This window comes from Myotis brandtii, unplaced genomic scaffold, assembly GCF_000412655.1.
Source record: "Myotis brandtii unplaced genomic scaffold, ASM41265v1 scaffold82, whole genome shotgun sequence".
Lineage (NCBI taxonomy): Eukaryota > Metazoa > Chordata > Mammalia > Chiroptera > Vespertilionidae > Myotis > Myotis brandtii.
The window spans coordinates 9,824,090-9,835,711 of NW_005371324.1; the positions used below are offsets into that span (position 1 = coordinate 9,824,090).

The 11,622-nt window shown below is 36.1% G+C and overlaps 1 pseudogene; it reads left to right on the forward strand.

Annotated features, from left to right (window-relative positions):
- Positions 1 to 755: 755 nt before the first annotated feature.
- LOC102239066 lies at positions 756 to 6,495 on the forward strand (annotated as a pseudogene).
- Positions 6,496 to 11,622: the final 5,127 nt, after the last annotated feature.

Genomic DNA, 11,622 nt, shown 5'->3' on the forward strand with positions numbered 1-11,622 from the left:
GATTACTTCAGTCTGGTAAGCTATATAAAAAAATTCTCATTACATAAGTTTCCCATACTTGGAGATATTAAGCATTGCAATCATCTCTCATCTCTCTTTTATCAGGGACTTTGAGGAAATTGATAAAATATTTATTTCTGAGGGAATAATAATTGATGCCAATGATAATTAAACCACACGACTTTATTTTCCCCCAATGAAAGCTCAATGAGGCTATCATGGTGTCATTTTGGTTTCAAATGGTGTCCTTATTACTAAACCAAGAAAAAATGAATATTAACTATGGAGAAATATTTCCTATTTTTGTGTACCAATCTTAACACTTATTCTATTTATGTTTATTTTTTTAAATAGACAACTATATACAGTAAATTCATTGTGATGTCACATGCAGAGTCCAAAATGCAGCTTATAAGCTTTCAAATGCTCTGGTTTTCTTAGTTTGGACTTGGGGTCTTTTATTACTTTCATTTTCTTGTCTTCTGATGAGTTGAACTGAGACAGTTCATGAAAAGCTACAGCCTTTGCATGCATTGCTACCAAGTTCCTTTCAAATGTCACCTCACTTTTCTTGGTTACAGAATATTTGTCAGAGTTTGATGCATATCTCCAATCTCTGGCTTTATGTATAAGGGGAGGAACTGATGTGGCTATCATCTGACAGTACTATGGAAATCTCAAAAATCAGTATTCAAAACAGGCAGGATTAGTGAAGGGGTAAGATATGGAATGGGGATACTAGAGCTTTGAGTACAATGTTAGCCAACATCCAATCCAGTCCCTGCCCTCATATAGCTTACAGTCAAGACGGGTAAACACATCAATCAAATAATCATACAACAAAGGAAATGTACAGGTTGCCTTGAGAGTTTGTAACTGGGAACTTGAACTGCACTAGACGCCAGAGGAGGCTTCCCTGGAGAAGTGATACCCGAAATCTGATGGATGAGTAAGAGTTAAGGGGCAAGAGAACCAGGGTCTTCTCCTGTTTCCAAACAGCAGGAAGAGATTGCCGCTGGAGGAGACATAGCTCCTTTTCAGCAAATAAAAGATTTTTTAGTGTTACTGAAAGAGGAGAAAGAGAAAGCAATTGAGAAAGAGCCTGGAAAAGAGGTGGGTAAGAACAGGATAAAGATTTTTTGTTCTATCTGGAAGCAATATGAAGAAATAAAAGGTTTTATTCAAAGTGGTGACATTAACAGATTTATATTTTCAAAGATCATATGGCTGCAGTATGGTTTAATTATCATTGACATCAATTATTATTTCCTCAGATATAAATACTTATTTTCTTTATCAATTTCCCCAAAGTCTCTGACTGCAGTTTTGAGCTCTATTCTGCTTAGTTGTGGTCAGTATGCCTTCTTTAGAGTTCAGAATTGTTGTTGCAAAGTATAAAAGCAAATTACTCGTCCATCACACTAAATACATCACAGTACATGGTAATTTGTTTTTACATCTGTATTGAGTTTAAGTTATTTATTTCCATCACTGCTTCTGCCCACAGCTGTTTAAATTACCGTGGAGATGGTTTATCTTTCGTCACACCATCACAGTAACTAGTCTCAACCGGAGAACTACTCTAGGTTGTGCTTGCCTCTAGAATTTATTAAATGAAATTTACATTTTCTTTCTTTAAAAAAAAATGTAAACCCATGCCTTAAAATTTGAGGTGCCTGATGCTGTGTTCAAACACTTTACTCCTCAGGGAGAAGCTCTGGGTTTTCAATTCCCTCCTGATTGTGGATTTCAGCAAGGGGTGAGGTTGATGGCAAAATTGTGTCCTAACCTCTCCTACCCACTTTAGGTGTGTTTTTTCTCATTTCCCTAATCTGTAGTCATCACTCATTCAGCCTTTAGGGTTTTTAAAGAATAAATTGTACCATATGTAGCTGTAGTCTCATTGTGTCTCTGAGAAGAGGTGAGTTTAGGATCTTTCTGTGTAACCATTTTGAACTGTAACCCCTTAAACTGTCAAAAAATTATTTCTTTTTGAGCTGATCTATTTTTTCTGACCATTCCTGGTCCTTTCTGGTTAATGTCAAAGCCAATCCTCCTGCCATTTTAGCTCCATTGACTTGAAATATATTAGTCGGCTCTTTAAATTTCCACATGACAGAATCTTCGTGTTTTCTAGTGCAATTTCAAACTTTCCTTTTATCTTCTGCAAGTTTTGGAGCTGTTCAACATAGACATCTGACCTCTAATTTCTATATCTGTTCATTCCTTCTCAAAGGCTAGGATAAAAGATCTTCTCTGAAGCTGCTTCCATCCAAAGGAAAGTCATCTCCTGAACCAGGTCCCTTTGAGGCAAGTATTCCTTGCTCACCAACCATGGGATTCTAGTAGCCACTCCTCTTCTCTGAGTAACAGCAATTTCTTATTCAATTTTCTTCTTTGGTTATGCAATGTTTTTGTTTGTTTGTTTCTTTTGCTGTATGGCTATCTTGCACTGATAACTAGTTCTTTTTTAAAAAAAATATATTTTATTGATTTTTTTTATAGAGAGGAAGGGAGAGAGATAGTTAGAAACATTGATGAGAGAGAAACATCGATCAGCTGCCTCCTGCACATCTCCTACTGGGGATGGTTTGTTTGTTTGTTTGTTTGTTTGTTTGTTTTTTTGTTTGTTTGTTTGTTTGTTTGTTTGTTTGTTTGTTTGTTTTGCTGTACGGCTATCCTGCACTGATAACTAGTTCTTGAACCATCACAGGAGTCCTTGGGCTAACAACCAGGAATTCAGAAACAAGTGTCTAAAAAGTTCCAAACCAGCACTTGCCAGAAAGAGTTTGTGCGCTTCTCTGGAACTCCGATTATTATGGCTGCCATCCGACACCTACAGATCACCTGGCTCTGGTGGCCAGTGGAGCTTATGCTTGTAGTCCCACAGGACAGTATATATTTGCATATTTTTAAAGTATGCTGCCTGTGGGTCTGGTTTGCAGTCAGCCTGAACCTGGGTGATGAATTCCTCCCCTTTGGGACACTCACAGGTCTTGACACACCCTAAACTACTAGGAGCTATTAAAAATTTAATAGGCTGCTTGGGCAAGCACAAAGTGTTGAGAGACAACCAAGGGTAGGGTAGAATTAAATGACCTACACTCCTTCAAGACTGGGGAGAGGTGGTTTTTTGTTTCACTTACTGTATAGAAACCAACACAGAAATTCAAGCAAAAATGAAGAAACAAAGGAATATATCCCAAATGAATGAACAAGATAAACTTCAGGGGAAAACCTTAATAAAATTTATTTGATAAAGAGTTTGAAGTAATGGTCATAAAAATGCTCAGCAAACTGGGGAGAATGGATAAACAAAGTAAGAAGTTCAACAAAGAGATGGAAAACATAAGAAACTAGCAAATAGAAATGAGAGAGCTAAAGAATGCAATAACTGAAATGTAAAATACACTAAGGGGTTCAACAAGAGACTAGATGAAGCAGAATAAAGAATTAGTCAACTTGAAGGCAAGGCACTGGAAATCACAATCAGAGGAGCATAAAATAAAGAAAGAAGTAAAAAGTGAATATAACTTAAGGGACTTATGGAACAACATCAAACAAATTAATATTTACATCAAAGGGCTTCCAGAACATGAAAAGAGAGAACAAGGGACAAAAATTTAATTTGAAGTAATAGTGGCTAAAAATATCCCTATCTTCAGTAAAAGAACAAAATCCAAATACAGGAAACCCAGAAAATTCCAAATAAGATGAACCCAAAGAGAGCCACACTAAAATACATTATAATTAAAGTGTCAAAAGTTAAAGACAAGGAGAGAACATTTAAAGCAGAAAGAGAAACATTTGTTATGTACAAGGGAACCCCCATAAAACTGGAAGGTTTTTCAGCAGAAACTTTTTAGGCTAAAAGAGATTGGCATCATGTATTCAAAATGGGAAAAGAAAAACACTTTCAACCAATACTATTTTACCTGGAAAAGTTACCATTCAGAAGAGTTTTCCAGACGAGCAAAAGCTAAAAGAATCCAACATTACTAAACTGGCCTTATAAGAAATATTAAATGAACTTCTTTAAGCTGCAAAGAAAGGGTGCTAATTAATAACAAGAATACATTTGAAAAAAATTAATCTTGCTGGAAAGGTAAATATATGGTAAAGGTAGTGAATTAATCACATAAAATTAATATGAAGGTTAAAAGATAAAAGTTGTAAAAAGAACTATGATTACAAGAATTAGTTAAGTGATGCACAAAATTAAAAGATGTAAATGTTATATAAAAAACATAAAATATGGAGGGGGAGAATAATAATGTTACACTTTACAATGGGACAAAACTTAATTTGTTATCAACTTAAACTGTTATAGAGATAAGTTGTTATATGTAAACCTTATGGTAAGCATAAAGCAAAAACCTATAGTAAATACACGCAAAAATAAAGAAAAAGAAAAATTACTGTACCATTAAAAAAGTCATCAAACACAAGGAAGAGAATAAGAGAAGAAACTGAGAGAAATTACAAAAACCACCAGAAAACAATTAGCAAAATGGCAATAAGCGCATACCTATTAATAATTACTTTAAATGTAAATGAATTAAATTCTCTAATCAAGAGACATTGAGTGGTTGCTCAGCCAGTGTAGTTCAGTAGTTGAGCATTGACCCATGAACCAAGAGGTCACCGGTTAGATTCCCCATCAGGGCACATGCCTGGGTTTCAGGCTCAATCAGTAGGGGGCATATAGGAGGCAGTTGATTAATGTTTCTCTCTCTCCCTCTCCCTTCCACTCTCTCTAACCAAAATAAATAAATAAATAAATAAATTTTTAAAGAGACATAGAGTGACTGAATTGATTAAAAAAAAAAAAAGACCCATCTGTATACTGCCTATAAAACCCAATTTTAGATGTTAAGGACACCTGCAGACTAAAAGTGAAAAGATAGGAAAATGCATTTCATGAAAATGGAAACCAAAAGAAATCTGGAGTAGCTATACATATATCAGACAAAATAGACTTTAAAACAAAAACTTTAATTAGAGATAAATAAGAGTATTACTTAATGATAAAGGGGTCAATCCAACAAAAGGATTATAACATTTGTAAATATTTATGAATCTAACAAAGGATCACCTAAATATATAAATGAAATATTGACAGATATAAAGGGAGAAAGGCACAGCAATATAATAATAGTTAGGGGACTTAAATACCCCACTTACATCTGGATATATCATCCAGAAGAAATCAATAAGCAAACACTGACCTTAAACAACATGTTAGATCAGATGAAGTTAACAGATATATATTCCATTCAAAAAACAACAGAATATGCATTCTTTTCAAGTACACATGGAACATTTTCTGAGATAGATCATATGTTAGGCCACAAAACAGAAATTAATAAATTTAAGAGGACTGAAATCATATCAAGCACCTTTCCATCTAGTTTGAAACTAGAAATTAATTTTATGAAGAAAACTGGAAAATTCCAAAAATATGTGGAGATTAAACAACATGCTACTGAACAACCAATGAGTTAAAGAAGAAATTAAAAGTGCCTTAAAACAAACAAAAAATGGAAATGTAACACACACAAAAATGTATGGGATTCAGCAAATGCAGTTCTAAGACCAAGTTCATAGCAATAAATGTCAATGCCAAAACACCAGAAAAGTCTCAAATAATCTAACTTTACACCTCAAGGAACTATGAAAAGAACTACTAAATCTCAAAGTTAGTAGAAGGAATGAAATTGTTAAAAAAGAAAATAGGAAAGATCAATGAAACTAAAAAGAAAATAGAAAAGAGCAATGAAATTAAAGTCTGGTTCCTGAAAAGGGAAACAAATTTCACAAACCTTTGGCTAGACTCACCAAAAATAAAAATAGAGAGAACACAAATAAATAAAATCATAAATGAGAGAGATGTTACAACTTATACCACAAAAATACAAAGGATCATAAGAGACTATTATGAACAACTCACTATACACCAACTAATTGCACAGCCCATATGTTTATTCTGACACCTTCCTGATTGCTCCATAATTGCAGCAGTTCCAGGCTGTCTGTCAAGATCAAGGAGGACCTTGTATTCCCTGGCTTCACCAAATTCACAGTTAAGAATTTACACAACATTTCCATGGGCCTGATTGAACAAGTGGAGAAGCAGACTTCAGTCACCAACCTCCTGGCCTCCTTCGATGCCTAGAGCACCTGGGACTAACTGGTGGTCTACCTGCAGCTGCTCACCTCAGACTACCTTCAGCATGACTGTGCATTCTTCAAAAACATCATCAAGGGTGGATCGACTGTCAAGGAGTTCTGCCATTAGGAACTGGAGCCCATGTGCATGGGAAGTGACCACATCCACATTATCATGCTGGCCCAGGACTTCAGTGTCTCCATTTAGATGGAAGGCATAGACCATGGCAAGGGGGCACCACCAACCCACACATCTCCTCTGAAGACTCAGAGCCCAAGGTCTTGCTTCTCTACCAGCCTGACCACTACAACATCCCCTACAAATAGGGCTGACCCCGGCTTGTCGCTACCCTGACTGCCCTCCTCTCTGCCATGCTTTAGACATGTACAAAGGAGTTTTTGTGGTTTTAAATGGTCATCATTTACTCCCATCATCCTTTCCCTGTCACAGAACTTTCCACATTTTATTAAAGGGGATGCTGATGGTGAAAAAAATTATATGCAAAAGTCCCAGGCAATAGCCAGACATTTATATATATATATAACTAGAGGCCCGGTGCATGAAATATGTGCATGGGTAGGGTCCCTAGGCCTGGCTGGCGATCAGGGCCGATCAGGTTCTCCGCCTCCTGGCCTCCCTGCCTCCTCCTTTCCTCGTTCCCTCAGCACCCCACCAACGCCGCTGGTCACCTGCCATGTTTCCACGCCGCCCTCTGGTGGTCAGCACATGTCATAGCAAATGATCGAATTCCCGATCTCCCGATAGAACTCCTGAGGGGACAATTTACATATTAGCATTTTATTATATAGGATATTTTAAAGATTATTGCTATGATATTTGTACTGTTTTTGGAGCTGTGCCTTAATACATGAAAATAGGAAATAGCTAAAATTATCTCATGCTCAGCAACACACAAGATGTTTTTCTGAAATAAATGTGATTGTCTACTAAAGGCATCAATTCAAAGCCATGTATCATATTTTTAATAAGAACATTATCCAGTTTCTAGCTCCTCTGAGCTATTTTATTTCACTAATCCATTATTACTTTTTCACAAATCTTGAGAAAGGAAAAGCTAAAATTATATAATTTAAGTGACTAGGAAATTAATAAATAAGCTAAAGAAATATGTCATGAAAACAGTTAATTCTAAAGCACTTTCTTCATTGGTCCTCTTCTTATAAATTGAACACATATGAAGTAAACTAAAGTATCAACTGTCCTGTCTGGACAAGTCTTGCCATTCTGTCACATATCTACATTCCATTTGTTATTTCTCCTCTCAATTTGTAGAAGTTCTAAAAAAAAAAAAAACACTTTCTAAGAATAATAGCATGAATACATTGAAACAGCAACCTTATTTGTAAGTGTTGCTTTCTATTGCTCTTTTCTGGTAAAACTAGCTTCATACTCCACCCAGTGGGATTTATTCACAAAAGGATTAAAAGGAAAAGAGGAGGTAGAGAATAGAGGGAAAGAGAAGCACAATAAGAGAACGTGGAGGAGAAGATAAGGGGGTCCAAGGAAGGTGAGGAGACATAGAGGAATACGAAGTAGAAGAAAAAGCAAAAGCACTTTTCCTTTCTAATCCCATGGTTGGAAAACCTGGGAGTCTAACTTTACCTTTAACCCAAATGCTATTTTTCCAAGGATAACTACTGCTGAGCTATACTCAAAAGTGTCTCCCTCTGTTTAACAAAATGCAATCTTGCTATGGTCATGAAGCATAATATAGTATTACAAATGTATAATTAATAATGCTAATCTATTACATTTGACAATATTTCATTGTTTCAGCAATCTAGAAAAATATACTTTAGAAGCTCCAATTTAATACTGCTTGAAAATATGTTCAAAATGAGGCCATTTTAACGCCTTCATATTTTAAAATTCCTTTCAGAGGCATTATTTTAAATGAATACAGAAGTATTTTTATGTAGGAAGATATGTAAAGAGAATTTATATATTTCCCCCATTGGAAGCAATTCAAATAAATTTTTGGAATCGGTAAATCTTTAAATACATTGATTCATTCATTCAACAAATATTTATTGAAACTCTACCAAGTGTTGGGTGCTGGGGTTTATAAAGATAATTAAAACAATGTCTTGCCCTCATAGACTTCTTTCTTGTGAGGAGATAGTCAGTAAGCATACAAAAAAACATAGCAGATAATATCAAATAGTAATAAACACTTAAAGCAATCAAAGCTTAGCTAAATTAAATTATGTTAAGAAAATATAAGCAATTTGACCAGGAAATATCTGTCTAAGGAAGTGATATTTGAGCAAGGAACAAAATGATATAAGAGGAATACAATGTTGTTGAAGAGCATTTCAGAATAAGGGAATATAATGGAAAGGGCTGAGGTGAGCATGTATTCAAATAACATCACAACAGTAAGTTGCATTTTCTTCAAGTAAGCATATAAGACCTGAAAATAATAAAATTATTGAAAGCAGTCACTGATTTCTTATAAAACATAGCTGGCCCAATTTAACCAATGACTTTGATAACCATTATATTCTCCTGATAAAAGTAAATAGCAAGAGTTAGTTTTATTTCAATTAATTTGAAGTGGCTATAAATTGACAAGGTTATGTCCCTAGATATATAAGTCAAATTTTTGTTTCTCTATAATGCATCTTCATCTCCATTCTGAATCAATATTTTACCAGATGGAAAAATACACAATATCCAATTCCAAGTCACTTATGTTATTTCAGACCACTTCCCCAATGACATAAAGTCAAGTAGGTTTATACAACACCATGACATGGAGGTAGGAGGGTGGATTTACAGGTAGGAAGTGCAATCTGTTTCCTTTTCTCATTTATTAAACTTAAAAATCCATCCAGGTTCTTTGATATGCTCTTTTTGCTACACTGGCAACTGCTGAGGGATTTTGCCTTCTCTCCAAGTCAGTGGTTTTCAACCTTTTTCATCTCATGGCACACATAAACTAATTACTAAAATTCTACAGCACACCAAAACATATATTTTTTGCCAATCTAACAAAAAAAAAGATACGGAGTATAATTTTGATTCATTCACACTGGACAGCTATTGCAGTGTTGGATGTTATTTTTTTATTTGACAATCTAAGGGAAAAGGGGTCAGTGCACTGGGGAAATAGTCAGGCATTGCATGTTTTAAAAATTCTTGCAGCACACCAGTGCACCTGCCACGACACACTGGTTGAAAATCGCTACTCTAAGTCAATAACCACATAGTCCCTGATATTTTCCACTCTGTTGTCATCACCACAAGATCCATTAGGTCCTCATCATTCTCAGCAACAAAAGAAAACAATGGCTGCTTCTCATATCTCATGACAGCATTTGTAGATCAAGATACATTCCAAGTCTCCTTTCAAGAAGGGTTTGGGGTCCAGATGTGGGGAGTGCAGTCAGGAGAGAGCCTTTAGCTGCCAGGCCCTTCTTAGTCTATCTCAGCTGCAGTGAGCTGCCTTGCCTGGGCTCACGCACATTGCTGGGTGGTCCAAGCCAAATAACAAAACAAAGTAGGGGGTAGACCACCCAGCCATTTAGACCCACCCAGGAAACTCTAAATAGCAATTCTAATTCCAAAACTTTCCATGAGGTTGGCCACATATACTATATCACAGCTAGGCTTCTTCTGTCCCATCCTATTCCCCACTGCTATCTTTTAAAGATATTAAACCCCTAACATACACCTTGCACCCCAAACTCTGTCTTGGCATCTGCTTCTGAAGAACCTCACTTGTAAAAGATCTTACATCAATTTAATATGCCTACTGTACACACTTCTGCTGAGGTATCTGATACAATTTTCCCAGTTCTATTTTCCCACACCATGGTTATCAGTGCAATGTGTCATTCTGCTACCAGGCAACCAGGTGGTAGGTGACTCACAAGTTCACTCTAATTTCACATCCCCAAACCCAGAGGGTGTTTTTTTTACCACCTACCTTGGAACTAACCCTAGAATGGGTGGCATGAGTGTCCTTCTCAGTGGCCCATTATTCTCCTATATTATTCCTTCTCCAACTCTTCTCTCACCTCTGAACTGCAACTATAAAAACTGATTTAGCAAGTTTCTCCCACACATGTAGTCTGATCATGGCTTCTAAGTTTAAAAGTAAAATGTCATACCGTTTTTCTCTGTTCAAGGGACAACTTACCCCCACTCACTCACCCCCACTAATTATCCCCAACCATCTGGAAACTGCTAGATGTCATTTACACACCACCACCACCCCCTCTCAACAAAGAAAGCTCATATGCATGCAAAATGCAAAGAAAGGCCAAGATGATAGATTTAAGCGATCAAACAAAACCATTTTGCTGGCATTCAAGCCACTGAATCAGTAACTGTGGACCCCAGTATTGTCCTTAATCCCACCTTCCTGAAGTTGATAATTTTGCACTCTGAAAACTATCCCAGGATCTTTGCAATGTTTTGTGTGTTTTTTTCATAAGTTGGTATAACTTGGGGTCCATTTTATGCAACCAAAATAGTACACTTTACAAAAATACATTGGAAAAATACCTATTGATGATCTTTTATCTATAAAAAGACTCACAATTTTCCAAGGGCTGTCCCTATTCCAACACACACACACACACACACACACACACACACACACACACACTTCTAGACCACGGAATTATCCTGTCTCTGAATAATAAGTTAATCTACTTAACATACTCACATACTCCCAACTCACAAAGCCATTTCAGCCTTTTTATCCTGGGACATTTGTGTCATATTATTTGTGTATACAATTTGAACAAGATGTGCTCTATTGTCCTAGTGTTGAATGTCATATCTACTTCCTTAAGGAAGTCCAAACATTCCTGAAATAGGTAATTAATGGTAAGTGATAGAGTAATTAATGATGAGTGATAAAGTAATTCATTTATCAATGAGAACATCCAACGATTAAAAAAACCTCTGGTTCTTATTGGTTTTATTTCCCAATCCTTGACATCAGCCAATCCTTTTAACACACCTTCTAAAAAAGAATCCCTCATTTCACAACATAATATAGTCTCCAGAGTCTGCAACTCAAATTTCACTTTAAAAACTTTCTCAGCTGCTTATGATTGAAACTGATGGACCTAAATTATTATACTACAACGGAGGCCCAGAAGAACCCCACATTTTGGCTCTTCTTCCTGTGTGTGAAATTCTTAAAGGAGCTCAGTTCAGCAAAACACAACTATGTACTCTATGTGGATAATGAAACCACAAGAACCACATTTAAAGTGGGATGTCTTTACTAGAAGTGTGGGGATACGTCACAATGTAATACATGCAACCAACTGCCACAGCTTAAAATAACTCTGTATAATTATCTGCTACCAGGTGACAAAGATAGTAATTGCTGTTCTGTGTGTATCTTGAGATCATAAACAAGCCTACAAATCTAACCTAAAACCTAGTCCTAGATATCTAAACCACAGGTG